At 38.5% G+C, this 21,718-nt stretch overlaps 1 protein-coding gene across 1 annotated transcript in view; it reads left to right on the forward strand.

The window, feature by feature from the left end:
* LOC108435460 (heterogeneous nuclear ribonucleoprotein C-like) overlaps positions 1 to 21,718 on the forward strand; it is a 91,157-nt gene that overhangs the window by 13,726 nt on the left and 55,713 nt on the right. The window lies entirely within an intron of this gene.

Below are 21,718 nucleotides of genomic sequence, written 5' to 3' on the forward strand. Positions count from 1 at the left end.
ACAAATTCTTGTTTCACCTTTAAAAGGCCCATATCTGCAAAAACTAAATGTTTTGATGTAGTATGTCATTAGTGTTAAAGTTTCATATTGCACAGTTTTCTCTCCAGGTCATGCAGTCCATATATTCTAACTAAGCTGCAAATGCAGGCCATTTTTGAATTGAGTGTTTCAGCCCACACTGCTTTTTAGAATGGAGCACATTAGGGGAACCCAATCAGAGCAGAGATTATATACATGTATCAATCATAAAAGCGCAGTAACAGAAATCTGCCTGAAATATTCCTTAATTCTAAGGAATAAAGAGGGGTTGAGAAGTTGTCATATAAATAATTATTATGACAGTTTTTAATGCATACAACCACACAAACCTTATATGTGGGAATATATATATATATATATATATATATATATATATATACACACACACACACACACACACACACACACACACACACATATATATTCTCCTGTGAGAATGTTTCATGATGAATAGATCAATAGAGATGGATATAAGATGCAAGGTTTTTGGACAGTGACAACATACATAAATCTGAATGGTTTCTTATTGGTTTCTGGACGACTCTGATTGTGCATCTCTAAGTAACAGATTTTATTCATGTGCAACTGACACATTGAATCATGTAAATTCAAATCATTATTTTCGGCAGTGTAAAATAAAGTTATCACTGGCACATAGAATCTCAGAATACACTCATAGAAGTCCATTTTTCATTTTTGGCCATCTTTGTGTGTGTTCCTGAGTGTCTTACTGAGTATGTGCTGCGAGGGCCTGTTTTCTCTGAGCCTGGCCTGTTTTGTGCTTCTGTCGCTATGCTGATAGTCTCAGTTGGCATACCGTGTCTTGTATAAAGCGGGATTCGGAGGAACAGAGGAATAAATCAGAGCGCAAAAGAAGATTGGATTTATCTCCTCCAGGACCGCTACTGAAAACCCAGTCAGGGGGCTCAAATGGCACAACACAATCTGTTTATGCGATAAGTGACACACATGCACTTGCCCCCTGCTCTGTACCTATTATATACTGTAGTTTGCTGCTCTGGTCTCGCTCAGCAATGGCGTCTCTAATTTACTGCACGTTATATCTATTTTTTGCTCAAATTGATCTTACTCGCTAACCCAGCTCTGCCTCTTTCGCTGTAATCAATCAGTCATGTATTGATGCAACAATGGAAGGAAAGTACATCTTGAGCATCATTTGCACTGTGTTGCTGTGATGTATACAAGTAGTAGCCTCAGTCCCTGTCTTATTACTTATGCATGGGGTTAACCTACTGTTCACTTGTCACAATAATAGGTATCATTTTATATATACTAATGACTAAATAAGGATTTAAATGATTTCAATATTATAAACAAGACAACAAACATTTTCTTAAATATTTTTAGTAAACTTTATGCTTTGATTATCTGTCTACAAGAATTTTTGGGACCCTTCTTGTCACGGGGGTGGTAATCTCAATGGTACATCTTCAAAACCTCTAGTTAGGGAGCATTATTGTACCATATTACCATGAAACTATATTTTTAACTTGTATTGAGACCACACACACTGCCTTGATGTTATTAAATGATACACGTATGTACCTTTTTGCTGAGAAAATCTTATTTAAGGTAACAAGATGGACCATTGCTGTACATTTGAGTGTACATTTACCTTATTTGTACCTTGAGAAATGAAAAATGTACCTGCATAGTACCTTTTTTCTGACAGTGTACAAGGTGTTCAGGTAACAGATTTAATTATAATTTGACATTATTGATGCAAGACAGCTTTCTTGTCCATTTTAGAACCATCTATAGCTCTGTTCGTCATTCTAGACATGTCTAAAATTTCTTAATTCCTATTACAGCTTCCAAACACTTTTAATAATAAAGGTTCTGCAGCGGTTCTTGGCTTGGACATTCTATGCATTGCTTTAAATAACATTTTAGCTACCCTTTTTAAGAGTGTATGACAATACTTCATTTATATATTTTCCAGTCAAAACAGCAACTTAATTATTTTCATGAAATTTTTCTGAGGAGATTAGATAGTCTGATAAGATAAGATAATCAGCTTGCATACAAAAGCATGCATAAAGTCAAAGGAGTTCAACAAAATACTAAAATAGATAGAGATAATATCCATCCAAGCAACTTCTTTTTCAGGGACATCCTTGCTTATTTCAGCAAGACAATGCCAAGCCAAATTCTGCACGTGTTACAACAGCGTGGCTTCATAGTAAAAGAGTGCAGGTACTATGTGTGGCACATTATGAAGCACAAAATACGACAATGGAGACCCCGGACTGTTGAGCAACTGAAGTTGTACATCATCAAGAATGGGAAAGAATTCCACCTACAAAGCTTCAGCAATTAGTGTTCTCAGTTCCCAAACGCTTATTGAGTGTTGTTAAAAGGAAAGGTGATGTAACACAGTGGTAAACATGCCCCTGTCCCGACTTCTTTGGAACATGTTGCAGGCATCAAATTCAAAATGAATGAATATTTGCAAAAACAATAGTTTATCCATTTGAACATTAAATATCTTGTCTTTGTAGTGTATTCAGTAGTGTATTCAATTGAATATAGGTTGAAAAGGGTTTGCAAATCATCATATTCTGTTTGGAATTGGAATTGGGGTTGTAAATGAAAATTAAATGAAGGGTGGTCTCTGTGTACATGTGTAAAAAAACTGGTTTTATTTATTTGAAAAAATTTATTTGAAGCTTTAAACGTCCCAAATGATTCCAAATGTTTGATCTCAAGTGTGTGTGCTCAGGAGAAGTGTGTGTTGTGTTGTAGTGTAATATCGTAGCTGAAAGAGCCTGTGGCTCAGCTGTGGAGACACCTATAGTGAGAATGGTGGGGCAGGCATGCCTGACTGGGACGCTCCAGAGACTGCAGCTCCTGAGGGGATTACCCTGCTCCAGACAGACACACACACATGCGCACACACACGCGCACACACACGCACAGCTCTTCTCCTGGGATCACCATCACTTTTTACACATACAAGAGAGATTTAGAGGCCAAGCCCATGAACTCATGCTCTACTTCATCAGTCATATCACTTTTGTGGCATGTTTTCACACCAAAGAGATATATAAGGGACAAAGACAGACATAGACGGATACAGAAGGAGACAGAAAGGGAGAGAGGGAAACAGTAGTAGGGAAGAGTGCTAAGGAGCATTAAGGCAGTCTACATGTCTTGCGGCTCCTGTGGAGGTGATCGGTTTGCTGTGTGTGTGTTGTGTGCTGGAGATGTGCTCAGTGAGAGTGTGTGTTGCGCCAGCTGTGTGATTAAAGCTGTGATGGTGTGAGGGAGCAGATGCTGCTGCTTTTATTCCACTCCAGCACACTGCCACAAAAGAGAAACACAGACCCAGGTGTTTCAACGCAGCACAGCCAGAGGACACATACGCAGACACACACACACACACACACACACACACACACACACACACACACACACACACACACAAGCATTGTTTGTTTTTGTATGTCAGGACATGGGGGTCATACTTATGTCTCATATATATTATATATCATCATTGTCACCATTTTGGTGATGTTAGTATGTTAGTAGTAATTTCCAGTCAAAACCAAAATATTCAGGGAATATTTCTGAGGAGACTGAATGTCAGATCAAAGGAGAATAAGTGAAAAAAATGATTAAAGGTTAAAGAAAATAGGGCTCCTAATAATCCGACAATACCTGGTGGACCACCAAAAGTGTCATTATCAGATAAAATAGAGCGTTCATCTTTGAGAGAGAGAAAACCAAGCCCCGCTCTTGCTTCAGACCTGAAAAAATTAACAGGTATTTCTGTCCGTCTTTCAACTGTGAGAAGACAACCCAGCGCTATGGGTCTAGAAGGATCTCATGTAATATTACCATCCCATACTCAGTTGTGCTGCTCACATTAACAAAACCTCAGCTACGCTAGGGGTCTGAATCTTTGTATGATCCCAACCAGAGCCATGCAGGCTATTCTATGAGGCTGAAACTTTGTGTAGTTGTCACAAAGTCTTGAATGACTAAGAAAAATACATTTTTCACTAGAACAAAAAAGGGTTAATGGGCTGATGAGTTTAAATTTGTTATTTGGATTACAGGATTACTAGGACTCAACTTTGGAGCTGTCCTAATAATGTTGTGTATGTTGTATATATGTCATAAGAATTTTAGAAACGTGTATTAGATAAACAAATAGTCAAGGAATATGTTCAAATGAGTGAAATAAAAATGTATTCTCAGGCCACTCAGGTTTTATATTATCATTAATTTAGTTAGGATGGGAATGGGATGTTTTACCATTTTTTGGCATGTTTCTGGATTATAACTTATTTTGGCTTAAAGGAAAAAGAGAAAAAACATTGATTCAGTTCATCTTTTCGTACATATAACCTTACATAAAATCATAAATGGTTATACTTTGTAACACAATAGAAAATTGCACATTAATCATTAAGGCTGCTTTTTGTGTATTCTCAAAACAAAAAAGTGAAAATTTGCATTGCTGATGAACACAGAAGTGAACTACATTTTACTCTGTATGTATTTATTTAGTGTAATTCTTTGAGTTCATGGAGTATCCAAAGATGCTGGTGACCAAAGCCCATACTCTGTTCCTGGTCAGGAGCATTTTAATGATTTGTATACCTCTGTTTTTCTCAGGTTTTCCTACATAGTCATAAGCTGAAAAAACAAATTCTCAACAAAAAAAAGTGCACATTCTCACACGAGCACTCACAAAACTACACGTGCAATGTGCTTACTAAGTTATAAAAGATGAGATTGTACAGCAGACATGAGCATTAGCAAGTGAAGTGTAATTTTTTTTTATTGCCAGCCTTATTATTTAATAATATAATTAATAATATTTGTCTTATTTCTGTGTTAAAGTACAAATGGTTTACTAATTTTTCCTCATTTGCAGAATCAACCAGGCAAATGCATACAGGCATTTGTGCTGTTTGATTGAACATACTGAGGGACATGGACGCCTTCAGTAAGGTCAGCTTAGACAAACAGATTTGCACTAGTGAACACAGACAGGACATGTGTGCATCTTATAAATATCCGCGCCCGTCTGTGTGGGGATTTGAGATGATGTGTAGTGGAATTCCGCAGAGGTCTCTGAGTCAAGCCTAAAATCAGTGCTGTGACGCCGCTGTTGTGCAGACTGTTGAAGTAGTTTGACTGCACTATACATCATGGGCTATTACAGCTGCCCCTGAAGTGCAGTTTTACTCACAGTCCCTGCAGAGGGCACTTCAGATATTTGGCATGTAATAACTGCTCTTCTATACATCCTGATTTGATATGTTCTGATTATTGTTAGATAATAGTGTCCTGTGTATGTCGTGAGGGGTCTTTCAGTCCCTCTGCCTCATTCTTCCACCATGCTGTCATCTGTTTTCATTACCGCCAGTAGAGACAACAGTCTGGTCAGGCAGCACAGGCTGCAAGGCTAGAATAATAGGCCCACTCCATCTGTCGCAAGCTTGGAGAGCCTGAGGAAGGAGAGGAGGGGAGCGAGATCGATCAACAGTGGGTCAGTTTGTTGAGAGCCACAGTGGGCATTGCAGTATTGGGGTCACATGTCTGAAAAACCTTTATTGTTAATGAGGTGGTGCAGTGGGAGAGGTCTTGTTACCATGCCATACTTGTTTGTACTGCTCACACCACTGGCTGATTAATAGGGTGAGGAGTGATGCTGCATTGTGCTCACATTAGCAGAACCTCAGCCACTTTAGGGATCCGAATCTTCATGTGAGCCGAACCAGAGCCATGCAGGGAGTCCTGTAGATCTGCCTGAGTTTTCAACATGCAGATACCGGGGAATACAGAACTGTTGACTCATCTGAAATTACACTGAACCGAGAAGGTTGTGGAACTTACATATTGAAAATATGTTAACATTAATTGAAATCCATGCTCCACCCTATAACATGTCTTTTCTTAGCAATCGTGAAGTCGGACAAGCATTAACATGGGCAGAAATCCTGTTCAACATAATGAGAAAATGTATTTCACTATATCCACAGTCACTACATAATGATGAATCTTCAAATTTCAGAGTAGAAATACATTGGAATTTTGGATGTATTTTTGTTTTTAATAACATGGATGGAATATATTTGTATGCTGGAAATGTGTATAATTTGAAAAAAAGACTAACTGGATTTATGCCTTCAGAGGTGTGCAAGCAAGTATTTTTTTATGTAATTTAAGTGGTTTTATAGTGCTTAAATGATAAATATTTTCTGTAGCAGTTGTACACAATGTTTTGATATCAAGACATCTGCAGTTGTGCTATCTTTTTTGTTTCAGCATGAATATCTCAAGGTGAGGTATGCATTGTTTTCACAGCAGGGGGTTCTCCCCCCATCACCTTTCACTCATCATTGCTAACTAGCACCTCAGCAATCCACAACATTCTCGCCAGTGCCATTATAACAGAGTTACAGGAAATTTTGATTATAGTTTGATTATATTAATTAGACATATATGAGACTGCAGGGTGTGTGTGTGTGTGTGTGTGTGTGTGTGTCTGTGTGTGTGTATGTGTGTGTAGGGTGTCTGCAGAAAGACTACAATGCTATACTTCTAAGCAGAACTAAGTTGCTGGACTATGTTGATGAAGTTAATTGAAACTAGGCAGGCTGGGAACATGTTAATGTCAGCTTGATTACATGACAAAAATACTGTTTATTCTAACAGTATGGCCTGCTAACATTTGCAGATCAAATTCTCAGCCTGAACTCTTAAAAAGAATCTTAAAAGTGCGTTTTTACATGTTATGTTGTCCACAAGTTATATGATACTGTACTTTGTAATTTGTACCAGCTTAAAATTTGTTTTTAAAAAGTGTAGTGTTTTTCTTCTTTTTTTTCTTCTTCTTTATTGACCTTGGATGTTCAACTCTTTGCAATTACTTATACATAAAAGGACCTTTTTGTTCCTCATGCATTTTATCTACTGAAACAAGCAGACTCATATTAGAAAGCAGTTGATCTGTGGTGTTCTCTCCAGACACAGGTATGGAGAGATCAGGGACAGTGTAATGCTGACTGCGCTTTTTGGCCGGTGTGCTTTTTCTGCAGTGTAGATAAGGTCATAATCCACAGTGGAACGGTGTGGCATGGATATGAATGGGCCAAAGAGGGCCTCCATCGCAAACCCCTGCATCTAGTAGATAGAGAACAGAATCCATCTATCCAAAATCCCTCACTTTTCACTTCATGGTGTATATTACCAATCAGATCATTCATCTGTTCCTTCAGGTTATCACAGTGCATGGGCAGAGGTCTAGGCTAATGGAGTCATTTCTAGCAATGCTGAGCGAGAGAGCAAGTAAGCGTGGGTGTGTGTATGTGTGTGTATGCGTCTGGGGGGGGGGGGGGGGGGGGGGGCTGAACTGCATGCCGTTTGCCCCCCGGCGTGAACAATCCATCTCAAATTGATCTCACAACTGGCTGCAGCGGGGCACTCCGAATCAATCTCAAATTGATCTCAGTGCCAGAGGTGGAGAAAACTAGCAGCGAACCTTATCAAAAATATTGTGGTGTTGGGCAAATCTGACAGGCAAACTTATCACAGAGGAGCAAAGGAAATGGGCTCGGAGACCCTCAGGCACTGAGACAGGACAGCCCCCTGCTGCTGTGCAACACACAAACACATGATGCACCCCAGTTCACACCTGCCAGCTGAGACATATAAAGCACACATAGTTGCTTAGACATTTCTGAACCACACACACACACACACACACAAACACAATAGGCCTGAACTCAGGCCCGCCAGCTGAGACTTTCAGTGTTGTGCAAAAGACCACCTTCACTTATTTAATTTCTAGTCAAAACATACATTAAGTAAAAGCAGGAGAGTTATATTTAACTGAAAAAACATATGAAAAAGTTAGCACAAAAGTGTGTTCATGCCTCCATTCTTTTTGAGAGATTTGATTTTCGTTTACAAAGAAACCTGCAGTGCTGTTTTTCCACACCTCCAAAGTTCAGTCATAGAACTTGGTTATATTTTCTGCTTTTATATGATCTGACTAATCCCAAACAAATTCAGTGATGTTGAGGTATGGACTCAATGGTCTGCCCATTGTTCTGAGAACATCAGCAGCTTTTTTGTTTGATTTGTAATTTTTCTTCTTTCCTGAAGTAACAACTTTCTTCAGTGTCTTACCTTTTGCAGTGAGGACATTTTACTCCTTGTCCCTACCACTTAGCTCTGCCCCTCTGTTTCGTGTGCTCACGTATAGGGGTAGGGTGTTCTGATTTTTGAGATAGTGGGGTAGGGTGAAGTGTTAGGGCTATATGGCCATCCTGAGGATTTGCAGAGGCACACTCCAAATGGAGTGTTGTGAGAAAAAAAAAAATTGTCAAGATGGCTGTCCAAGCAGTCAAAGAAACCCACAAACGTAAGTATTTCCTCTGTTAAAAATAATGATGAACAATTGTTTTATCTTGGTTTAATGTAGTTTTAATGTATTATGGTCTTTTTCTTTATAACAAACATAAAGAATTGCTAGTAGTATGCTGATATGTCGGTAGCTAGCTTGCAAAAATTCCTGTTCCACCTTAAATAGTGCAGCAGTTATATTCTCACAGAAATTAGTGCTGGGTGATAATACATACTTGTCATCCCCCATCTTTGAAGGGATATACTTACCTAAATCTAACTAAATACCAGCAGTGAGGTAGCTGAACTTTACCCTCCTCTGCTATCTGCAGACTGGTTGAGTTGCCTACAAAGAAATCTGTTAATGAAGCAATGTTCTTTTTTATTTGAGGGTTGTAACGTGAAGATTTCAACCACTGTCTCTTGTAACTCAGTTTCAAGGGGCAAAGTGACACTTGAAAACAAGGGGTAGTGTAAAAATGACAGTTGTGAGGAGTCACATTTTTTTCTATGTATTTTAATAATTTTTTGAATTTCCCTTTGTCTCCTTTCCCCTTTCTTATGCAGGATGTGGTTGTCTTATATCTAATCTCCTCAGAAATCAAATTAATAATGAAAAATTAATAACTTGTACTCAATGGCTGTTTTTTAATAGCTGGAAATTCCATAAATTAGGGTTGGTCTCTGACTTTGGAATAGTTTTATATAAAACACATGTTTACTTAGATATTCCTGAAGCACACAAACACACATACTGATTTTTACATCCCTCCAATACACCTGCACACATGCAAACACAGTTGTTTAGACATTCTCCACCCCCCAACCCTAGACCCACGCAGATACACACACTTAGCCTACTCATAGTCCCTCCTTCACCACCTCATCTGTTTTTTTTTTCCTGTTCCCAGCCACAAACACACACAGGCCTGTGGCAGACAGGCTGTTGACAGGGAGATAATAAGTCATTTAATCTGTTTAAAGCATCAGTGTGTGTGAGCCCTGGAGAGGCTTTGATCGATGCAGCCATACATTAAGAGCTTTTCTACTGGATTTCTCCCTGGGGAAAACAAACCCATGCACAAATAAACAAATAAAAGCGTTTCACCTCTGCTCAGAATACAAAGTGCCGGGGGAATAGATCATTAATGCAGTCGGTGTAGTGGAATGGTTGATCAAAATGAAGCAATGTTCTTTTGTCTCAGGAATAAATGCATGTTCATTCTTTATAAATATCACAGATTCTGTGAAATTGTATCTAAATAAAGACATGGCAGGTTTGAGTGGAGGTTAATATGTTGAGAATGTATTATTTGTAGTAATTTAGATATACACTTTATTAGCAGAGGAAATTGAAATTGTTACAGCAGCAGTAAAAATGAATTATTTGTATCATATACATATAATAGGAGAAGCTTTAGAAATGTATACAAATTACAAAAAAGACTTAAACAACACTATAGGTTCCCAAATGTGTGTAGATGTATATTTGCATTTCAAGACTAGGGTTGTCACTATTCATTATACTGAGTAATTTATTAGTCTACCAATCTCTCAGTCTATTAATATTCTATCACTCATTTGACAGTAATCAAGTAATCAGAGTTTTTTTTCAAGGTCTAGCAATAACATATACTTACCTGATCTATTACAAACCATGCATAACCTTAAAAAAAATATTTTAAAAAGCTTAACTACAAAAAAATAAACCAGGAACACATTATGCAGAAAAAACAGGTTTGTCCATTGAGCTATGTATTAAAGACATCAGTAGGAGTACTCCAGAAGAAATCCATAGGAGAATTTGAATGCCTGATGGTCAAGAATAGTGACCACTCATCACTGCAGATTCAACAAGATAGTACATTTCAATGTATTATTTTTTAATTCAGTAATCAAGTTCAGTTGATTGACAGCCATAATGAAGAGGCTTGAAGTGGTTAGTAAAACATATTTGTGGTTGCTAAAGTGTATTTGTCAGCAATATTAACTTACTTATTAGTCATTAACAATTTCCTTATCATTACGATAATACAGCATAGAAATATGGTTCAAACATTTCCTGAATTGGTAGAGTCGCCCTTTCCAATCCATCTTATTGAGAGATTGTATATGACTCACTTTTAGAGTTAGGAGACTGTGAAGAGGGGCCGAGAAACATGTCATCTGCCTTTCACTGTGTGTAATGACTGGATTTGTGTGTCCATCTACATGTAGTATGAAACTGGCCAGTTCAGGCATTCAGGAAATCACTAATCACGGACTGACCCATCATGCAGGAAACCTTTCATTCTTCATTCAGTTGACATTAGAGACACGTGTGAGATGGCATGCAAAGAGTTTACAGCCACTGAAGTAACTGCAGCAGTTTTGATGGGTATCATGTTATATGTAAGTGCCTTTAAAGGGGATGTTAAGAAGATATGCAAAAAGCAAGAAAAAACCCTCAGACCCCAGAGGGATAAAATCGTAGGTGTGGGACATAAATAAAAAATCTATATTTTCACCCCAAATATGCTTAATTTGTTCGTTGCAGTTAGCACAATTTGTTGTGTGAAAAAATTTAATGACACTTGGAACCACCGGTGGTTCCAAAATGCACTTCGTCACATTCTTCATAACTTTCATATTTCATAAGCTATATTCAAAAAGTGGGTGTCATATGAGAGCTGTAACTTCTTTGCAGTCTAATAGATGGGTGATGAAATTTTAAACAATAGAAGAAGCTGAACTCACAGGTTTTGTCTACTGATAGTCGACCCATTTTTCCACAAATCTGGGCTATAAACTGTAAACGGATGGCGTCTCTTCAGTGATCTGCTCTGTAAAAATTTTTTTATAAAATATAAAGAGCTTTCAGCAGTAAATTGTAAGCATGTAAAACACATTTTTTGTTCATTTTTTACAAAAATAAAAAATAAAAAGGTGCAAATGTTCCAAATTCAGATGGAAAAGCCAAAATATACCCTGGAGAATGAAAAGTTAATGAAATGTGAACATATTTTAAAAAATCTACTATCAGGACCAACTAACAGCGTCCATAGTTGTATTGTGAATGGATGAAATGTAGTGAGCAGCATAACATCTTGAGTGTGTTTACATCTTCCATCATCACAGATTCGTGTCTGGATCATATCTGGATAAACTTTGACCTGATTCCATTGATTAAAATGCATCCCCAGTTTGATCAGATGAGATCCGGTTTTACTTTTCATTGTCGTTATATATGTCATTTCCATTTTACTTTTATTTACTCTTTTCCCTGTTATGATATGAGTGGACAACCCTTTCATCAGCCTGGAATGCAAGGAGGTTCTGAGGTTCTGGGTTTGGGGCTAACGTGAACTTTGTGCATCCTCTATCTTTTGGCTCGTTTATTCTCTAACCTGCTAGTTAGCACTCAGCAGATGCATTTCCACTCACATAATTGTAAACAGATAATGAAAATACATTTCATTTACAGTTGTGATAAATGTGGTCAAGTTGACCACCTCCGAACAAGGATTCTGTGATTCGAGTGATCTGATCATTGTTGGATCCCAATTAGTGATCAGTGAAGTGAAATACGATGACTATGATCTGATCACTAAAAGTGCATGTTAATGCAAGGGCCTTTGACTGACAGTAAACTGTGAAATGCTGTGAAAGATATTGTTCATATCTCTAGTGAGTCATACTGTGGGTCACTGTACAGTAGCTGACCCTCAACTTATAACAGTATAGAGCAGAACATTTTTGAGTTTGTCTCTGTGTTTCAGTAGCATCTGATCTATGGTGTGTGTGTGAGTGTGCATTGGTCTTGCTTGTGAAAGCTCCCCTTCAGCACGAAGGCTGTAATAGAGGTTAGCATGGGTTTAAAGACTCTGTTATTGGACAATGACACTGCTGCCACAGGCCACAGAGTCAGGCAGTGCACTGCAGCCCTCAGGCTGCCGCTATCAATCGCCCTTATCAGTGCTCTGGGCACAGGACTACAGTAGAGAACTACAGGGATAAATCAGCCCCTATCCTGCAGCGTGGGTGTATATGTATGTTTGAAATACAGAGACAAAGGATATGTATGAACTAGTCCTTTAGAAAGAAATGTCAAAGCCACTAAATCTGACAATTGTAGCTTTCACAGGACACAACTTAAGCAGTATTGACCCCTTTAGTTTAATTTTTTCTACTGTGTAGCTCATTTGTTTGGGCACATTAGGCATGCAGAACTACTGTTATGTGTGAATAGCTGTCATAATTGCTGTACTGATTGCATTCCACTTAGTTGTATACCTGGTGCCTCAAAGTCAAGCATTACTACTTAGAACTACTCTTGACTTTTACTGAGTGCGCTGCAAGCATATGAACCTGCTGCACCCATTATGTTCTGTGAGCATTCTGTCAAAATACAGGCAACTAAGCAGATTGACAAATGGATGTTTCAGGATTTTTTGTCAAAACCATCCAGCTTTGCCATGTCACATAGATATTTCACCAGGTAATCACAATCTCAGTGTGTTATAATACTGTAGACTGCAATTATGTCTATCATTATTGAGAAATCACCAGATTAGAAATACTTTATAATGTAGAAATACATTATTAGAAAAAGGACAGATTAAGAAGCTTCAAAAGACCTAAAATATATATATTGTATTGTGCAAATTCAAAGAACACACTTCATTCCTTTATTTCCACTCAAAATGGCCATTATGTACACATTATTCATTTTCTGTTTGTGGAGCAGAAAACATACAGCCTCAGCAACTAAATATAATGTTTTTTTTCAGTACTTAATGTGCCAACCCTTTGTCTTTATTTAAGCTTACATTCTTTGCTTTCTTTACTTACAAATCTATCAGTAAGTCTGAAAGTCATATGAGGCACGTTGAATCTTCCACCCACTATGGGTGGGAATTCCTGATGCAAGTGGATTTTATTTATATTTAATATGCTGAAAAATTAATAACTTGTACAAAATTACAATGTTTCCTATCATAAGAGAGAACAGTAAGAGAATAAAGTTTTTTACATTGTGCAAATTGCCAGCTAATCATTACAAATTCTTTAAGAATGTAAATTTTATTAGATTTTTTTTGTTACATTATATTTTGTCCATATCACCCAGACTATTTACATAAATGTTCACCATTCTTCACAGAAGTGTCTGATAGATTAAATAAGCAGTGATTCTGTTTGGTCAATAAGAAATGGGGAACGGGGATTTGGGATCTGGGTGAGTAGGGAGCCAGGTTCATAGTTATCATAAAAAGGCAAAATCTATTTCTGTGTTCATCATATTAGAGCCCATAGCTCTCATGCTGCTGCGCTCTGCCATGTCACATTCCTCAGCCCATGAGGCTGAGCATGACTCAGAGTTCACAGTCTGCACTAAGGCAGCAGACATTCTTTGAGAGGCATCTGCTGGAGGATATGGTGGTTAGTAGAGATTACAGCAAAACAATAAGAGAAGGATGGAAATATGAGTCATGGTTAAAATTAAATAGCATAGGTGAGTTTGAGAGTCACACACTAAAAAAAGAAACAAAGCAAAGAAAGAGGTTTTGAATCAAGTACAGTGCAAATGCTTTTTTATAACAGTATCAGATTCCTTTTCATTGGCCTAGTGTCAGAAATGCATAGGTGTGTGTTTGTGTGGATCTGTTGTTTTAATATGCAGGGCTCAAATGAAGGGTGAATTAGCAGTGACTGACCTTGTCCCATCATTTGGCTGGATTTCTTTCCTGACAGCAAGGTTATGGTAATTAATGCAAAGTGTAGGCCAATCAAGCATGACTTCATTTGACCCTTGAACCCTGATTGCCCCCATTCTGCCCATTCATCCACCTCTGACAGAGGCATTGGCTGCCCAGCAGCAGTTCAGCTGTTCTCCTGCCGCTTTATCCAACAGGCTCAGTACCCGCCTGCAAATACACACCGACATCATACAGCAGAACAGTATACACTAAACACATTCACGTCTATTGTCTAACACAGTGACCATAGTCTTCTGCTGCTGTATGAACAATGCAGAACATTGTGCTAAACTACAGGTCCATGACAGGACACCCAGTGCAGAAGGTTAGATAAGTGTAGCTTTATTTCACAGGCTGCCAAAATACATTACTAGGAAACTCTCCTCATGTGTACACAAAGCCCAAAACAATGATGTAATGCGAAAGCTCTGCAACTATAACTATGTGAAAGGTAACATTGTGCAGGATCAGACAGTCATTTCAGTTAAAAGAAGATGAATTATATTTACTTGCAAGGCATTCTGAAAGGGTTGTTACTTGGACTGCTGATTGTTTGCTGATCATTTTTGCGATTTGGAGTTATAGAATATCTAAAATGTTTAGGGAGTACCATGTCCATCCTCCTCCCAATGTAATGTCTTTTGAATTTTCCTGTCCTACCTTCTCTTTCCTGTGATAAAGTTTTCAAACCCCACATTTCAAACATGTATTCCTTGTTTCTCAGTTCTGTTTGTCAGTCCTACTACTGTTAATGAAAAGAGGGGTCCACAGTCGTAGCCCAAGCAAAAGCTACCCAGAACTCCAGCTCAGTTCCTGCCACTCTTTCAGTCATACAGTCTCTTCTCATTCTACAACCATATATTGAAAGCATGGTCTGAACTTATAAAATAGGCTTTTGCAAAACGCTGCAATATGTAAATAAATGCACTAATTAGTCACAGTGTTTTTACTCTGTGCTGTGGGAATTTGACACATCACAGTTCCAGATAGTGATCCTGAGGACGGTGAATGTAGGGTTGTGATGAAAATAAATCACTGTTTGTTTGTAGCGCACTATTACATACATTATCTAACATTAGGTAAATTAAATGTTTAGCCCAGTCAGGTTTTGTCCTTGTTTCTTGTACTTGCATGTCTGTGGCTGTGAGCACAAAGCCAACGTCAAGAAGCCAACCTCTCTGAACAGCTCATGTTGACTTATTGACTGGTGAATACTGATACAATTTAATGATAATGAAATGTTCACATTCACATTGATTCACACATTTTTACTGCTGTTTAGCAAACTAAAATGGTTCAGAGAACTAAACGGTGGGAGTGTCTGTTTTGGTCGCAGCTGTTTACTTAATCTAACAAAACTAAATAATTTTAGTCAAGGTAATGTAGGGCAGTTTTTAACCATGTCATGACATGAAGTCATCTTTGCGCTTTTGATATACTGCAAGGTGAACTGCAGTAACACTATGTAGCAATATAATCACAATACCAGTATTTTGTCTATAATATGTCCTAATTGCCACAAAATCCATGTCAAGCCCTCCCTTGACCAAAACAGTATGTACGCATAAACGCTCATACAGCCGCATGCTTTACTCACAGCAAAAGCACAGCATTCATTTATTTCTGCACGTACCCAGCAGCCATACAAATGTCTCATTGCCACAACTCACTACTGTTTAGCCTGCATTTCCATATCACAGAGACAGAGGCAGACAGACAGGTCAGTCATCAGCGTGATTTTTCCTCTGGTACGCTGCTCTCTGGAGCAGCATGAAGTTCACTTCATTTATTGAAGTTTAATAGCTGTTATTAACTGTGTTGTGTGCTTCAATTCACATTGGACTTTTTCTGAACCTCGCGTTTCGACTGCGGGGCCTTGACTGAGCCCTGTCAGCTCTATCTCAAACGATCAGAGTGCAGCCATGTTGAGTTCTAGACCTTTGGACGCGGTGTGCATCACTAATAGCCGCCGATGAGGCTGCATTATATGCATGAGTCTGGGGATAGTAAGAGGGCAGAGAGAGAAAGTGAGAGAGTGATTATGGGTGTACAGCTGGCAAAGTGTATGCGTGTGTGTGCGTGTGATGGGGAGGGTTATGGATGTGTTTTGGGAGCACTTCTGTGCACAGGTCGGCTTTGACTCCCACCAGGACTGCAGACCCCACTCTGAGGTTGAGTGGGCAAATGTCAGAACTGTCAATCAACAGCTAAACCCCAGCCAACTCTCCTGAGGCATTCCTGATTGGCAGGTCATTATTCCTCCAGAACCCTTTTTTTCCCTCTTCTTTCTACTCGGTCCTTCTTTCTCAAATTCATAAAGGGCATCTCATACAGACCCCGCCTTTACCCCCACCCCTCATTCCCACTACACCATCACACATAGTCTTACAATAACTGCATTGTATTTTCCTTTAGTTTTAAATGACCTACAATTGACCTATCAATGCTCAACCCACAAAGATGTTGCAAAGTTGCACTAGTTTAATAAAATATCTCATATAAATTGTAGCATACAGCTCAAAATGCTTCCAGGTGTGCTACATGATACAATTAATATGTTATTCATGCACAATGCTCTGTGGAATGTATGAAAATGCTGAACAGCTCCATTTGACCTTGATTTTGGCTCAAAATGGCAAAAGAAAAAGAGTTAAAAGATTATGAAAGAGAATTCATGACAGGTGCTTCAGCCACAAAGACTGCTCAACTAGCTAGTGTTTCAATAGGATCAGTGATTAAAGTGACATCTACATTTAAATCGGTGACAAAGTAAACGGGTGGAAAGTTGATGTCGAAAGCTTACATTCAGTGACTGTGATGGAAGCAGTAGAGCAACTACATACTAAGGTGTACTGAAGCTGTTCTGGTGGCAGCTTACCATGATGCTCTGTGTTGGCCTTTCTTTTAATTTATCACCCATCTGTACATTTTAAGTGTGTGGATATCTTTTAATTTATCACCCATCTGTACATTTTAAGTGTGTGGATACTTTCTAATAATATTTATTTTATATGTGCTTGAAAGGTCACACAGTTAGGATAGACAATCCCATTTCTTCTTTTTACCCCTACCCCTTGTTTTCGAGTGTCACCCTAACCCCTTGGAACAAAGTTACAAAGGGTAGTGGTAGAGATCTTGCCCTACGAAATGGGACAACCCTTGGGACAACATCGCTTCATCAACAGGCTATTAGCGGTGCTCTGAAGGTGGCCTGGCCCGACTTCAGTGATAGGAGAGAAGGGAAAATTTCAGCAACCTGGCCACTGGGCTTTAGTTACATTTCGGTCATCATATGCTTTCAAATGGGGGGTATAAGATAATTATTTATTATTATCATCTTGCCGTTTTTTTATTTTTTCTCATAACACTCTGTTTGGAGTGTGCCTCTGAAACACCTCCATTTGGAGGGCAATATAGCCCTAACACCTCACCCTACCCCTCTTTCTCAACAAAAATTGGGACACCCTAACCCTAGACATGAATGTGCAAAACAGAGGGCTAAGGGCTAAGTGAGAGGGGCAAGGCATGAAATAGGATTGGGCCTTGAAGTAGAGTTAGTGTGGTGGCATAGCGTTGTTTCCATTCTGCCTAGTTTGATTAGCTACAATAACAAAGTCAAGCTTAGTAGTGTAGCATTTCAAACAGTTAACATAGTATGTGTGTTACATTGTTCTGTAAAGCTTGTTCAACCTTGCAACAGTTACTCTGTAACAACAGGTGCTGGGTGGAGTAAATCGAGTGAATTGAACCTCCTCACCAAGATATATACACTCATTTAATAGCTGCAACGCATTCCTCTTTTACTTTTAAATCTGACATGTGCTGATGCTGCAGGGTAGTGACTACCTCTTTAACCCAACGTGTCTCTCTGTAGGTCAAGTGCATAATCCATGCAAAACACTTCACTTTAATTTAGTGTGCACTCATCACACAAACTTAACTCTGTTAACAATACAGTTAATTGCTCTGTTTGATCTTTGTGAAGTTTCCTAATAGGGTGTCACCTGATCCATCCCAGCCCATTCAAACCCGTTTTAAACCGTTGCCTGGTTAATCCCACATGAAGTGGTTAGGGGCTTTCCTCCTGCAGTGATCCTCACTGTGGTGATGTTGTGTTTGGATTGAGGTGCACCTATTTCAGAGATGCTTTTGCATTCTTAAGTCTCATTGTCTGAAGTAAAGTGGAATAGTTTTATCAAGCATTCTCAAGCAGTCCTCTACAGGCATAATCGTAATTCACTGTAGACTCATCCAAGGGGAAGGAAAGGGAATGCTTTTTAATCCCTGTAAATTGGGATGGAGCTGCTGTGAGTCATTGTGGAGGGGGTGTGGTGGATTAAAAGGTGTGTGCTTTAAAGGAGTCACTCTCTGAGGGCGAGACACAGCAGCACTGTTGGAGCTGTGAGACTTACATTTATCACAGGGCAGCTGACAGTCAGCTGACTCCTCCCTCACTTAGGGTGAAGGTAGTTGAAGCAGGCATCTGTTAAGCTGGGCCTACACTACACAACCTTTATCTTAATTTTAACCCTGATAGGCCCATTCCAACTAAGTTATACAGTTGGTGGGAGCTTGACAGTGTGGATGATCTGACCATTGAGAGAAGAGAAACTAGGCACTCTTTAGCCCTCAGATCAAGCTTTAAAGTGTTCGAAGGCCCTCTAATATTTTCAACCATGTTTAATTCTAACACTCATGAGCCTTGTAGTATGAGATGATCAGTGATGTAACTAAAAGAGTGTTTCAGGCAAAAGCCAATGAGAAAGATGTGTTCCACTGTGAGAGCGGTAGACAGAGGGGCTCTTGGTTGAGTTCAGGCAAATAATCACTCTATTTACAATTTCAAGTCAGCAGCCAATTTGTTAAAACATTTCTCCAACTCTGATTTCATTCCCAGATTCCAAGCATGTTGAACTGTCCAATGACATATTGGGATAGTGGGAGACTTAACTAGCAGGTAGAACTGGATTAAATGGGGGAAAAATTGGACCACAAAATGAGAAAACAAGTATCTCCAAAATGGCAAATTCAAGGAGAAAGCAAAAAAATATAGTTTATATAAAGAGATTTAATTCAAAGCAATTTTGAAGCATTTCCATTGTTCATCAGAAAATTAAACACAACATGACGACAACAAAAAAACGTTGTATAAAAACAATTGTGTAAGTAGAAAAGTGTGTGTGTGTGTGTGTGTGTGCGCGTGTGTTTGTGTGCGTGTGTTTGGGTATGTGTGTGTAATTGTGCATATGTAATGTACTATAATATATAAGCATGTGTTGGACAGCCGCTAATATATTCTCAGTTGAAGCCAGCCAAATAACACGTAATTACAGAGCAGTGCCTTTGCGTACAGTGCCATGATTTACAGTGTGATGTCACTGCCACACTGTGCTCAAATCCATCACATCCGCCCCAAAGCCCGATCACGGAGCAGTGCTGAATGGAGCTGAAACAGACCCCAAATAGACCTGGGTGCTGCTTCAGCACCCAACAGAGAGGGAACGCTCCACCACATCTGTTAGAGTCTTTCTTATCACAAGAATGTGTGAGTGAGTTCCTTTGCATAAGTGATTTGATTTGAGTTTGTTTTACGTGTGGCATTCAGCGGGCCATATAGCAGCACCTTGCATTTCCATTTTTGAAAGTTCTGATAAGAACAAATGGAATTTGGGGTTCTGTGCAGTGCGCAGTAGTTTTCTCTGACATTCTCATTTGTTTTCCACCGTCTTCTCTGTCTTTGAATTAGAAGAGTTTTTTCCCTGGCTTTCTCTTGGGTTTGACCTTCTCTCTCTCATCTAAATTCTATCTTTGTCTTCCCAACTGATTCAGTCCTCAGGGGTAGCAAATATTCACTAATACATAATGTTGCAATTATTATACAACCTTGATAATATAACAATGAAAATCACCTGTGATACTGGTAGACAAGTTTGTGCTGGGGGCTATACCAGATTGTCCTCAAAGTTTGAAGTGCCCCTGTTTCCCACGGAGAAAATATTGGTAGAAAACTAACCTGCATGTGGCCTCACATTTAAGCAGGCTTATTCATAAAACTGTCAGCATTTTAATATGATCACTTCACATAGATAATATTGGCTTCACAGCTGAGTGTCCTATTTAATGTCTCCAGTACATCGTCCTTAAAGCTAGCATTAACCAGTCCACTTTAAAACTTTGTTGTTTTTTGGCTAACTTTACATTTTGTGGAAAGATTTATCACTTAGCTAAGACAATACATTGAAAATAATCAAATGCAGACCCTAAAGCAAGGGTGCCCAAAGTTTTTGTTTTAGGGCCAAATTATAATATTTATGGTGGGCTGAGGGATATATAAAGTATACATATAAAGAATAAACTTAAATCTAACTAAACTTAAATTAAAGTATTGTATAACATCTCGCTATATTTTGTTACAACATTTTAAGTACAGTACGAATATAATCATGAATGCACCAAAAGAAATGGTCCAACTTGGAGTAAATAATTTCTCCATTAATGTTCATTAAAGTTACCTTTTTGGAGACAATGATATGTTTGTTTTTTCATTGAGTGAAGGAGCCAGAGTGTATGTAAGACAGGAGGCACTGAGAGAGGCAGCCAAAAAGACATCCACTTGGATCTAGGGCAGCCAAAAAAGCAGCACACCTGCAGTGCCTCATTTTGAAATAGTATATCTCTAGATCTTGCCTATTCATTTGGTTTTAATTATTTTGGCTCAGAGGTTCTGTTTTTATTAGTCAAAGCATAAATCAAGAACATTTGTAATACACCTAAATATTAAACATATTTTGAAGTCTACAGTATAGACTTCATAGACTGACAGACTTAATGCAGCTGTATGGAGAATATACCATATTAAGAATATATCACTGTTCCAATAGTTGAAGCCCTTTTAAGACCAAATCTAAATCTAAGTCTTTCTGACAGGATATAAGGTCTCCTCGATTATAGAATCTACAGCTACTAACACAGCTTTGTTGCTTCCAAAATGCATTGTCAGTACATGAAAACATGAGAAATATATCTGAAATTTACCAAAGCATTGCAAAAAAAAAAAAACAAAACAGGAAAAAAGTTGTGAAGCAACAGTTAATAAATTCTTTTTAAACTGTATTCAGTTAAAACACAGTATTTTAAATGTTTTTTGTAAATATATCTTCATTCCAAAAGTGATGCTTGCAACATTTTCCAAAAAAGTTGGGACAGGGGCTTGTTAACACTGTGCTACATCATTTTAACTTTTAATAAAGCTTAACAAGTGTTTGGGGTCCATTCTTGTTATAGAAGTCTTGAGCTGTGCAACCATATGGAGACAGTTCTGGATTGCAGGCAGGTCATTCTAGTACCCACACTGTCTGATTATGTAGCCATACTGTTCTAACACTTGGAGAATGTGGTCTGGCGATCTCATGTTGAAATATGTATTGACATGCCTGAAACAGACATCATATAGAAGGCAGCATATCGCTGTTATCGGAAGGAAAAAATCTGCTTTACTGTCAATGTAATTCAATGGAAGCAGACTTTTTGCTGAGTCATTTTGTTCCATTTTTTGGTCC

This window comes from Pygocentrus nattereri, chromosome 7 (genome assembly GCF_015220715.1).
Source record: "Pygocentrus nattereri isolate fPygNat1 chromosome 7, fPygNat1.pri, whole genome shotgun sequence".
Classification (NCBI taxonomy): Eukaryota; Metazoa; Chordata; class Actinopteri; order Characiformes; family Serrasalmidae; genus Pygocentrus; species Pygocentrus nattereri.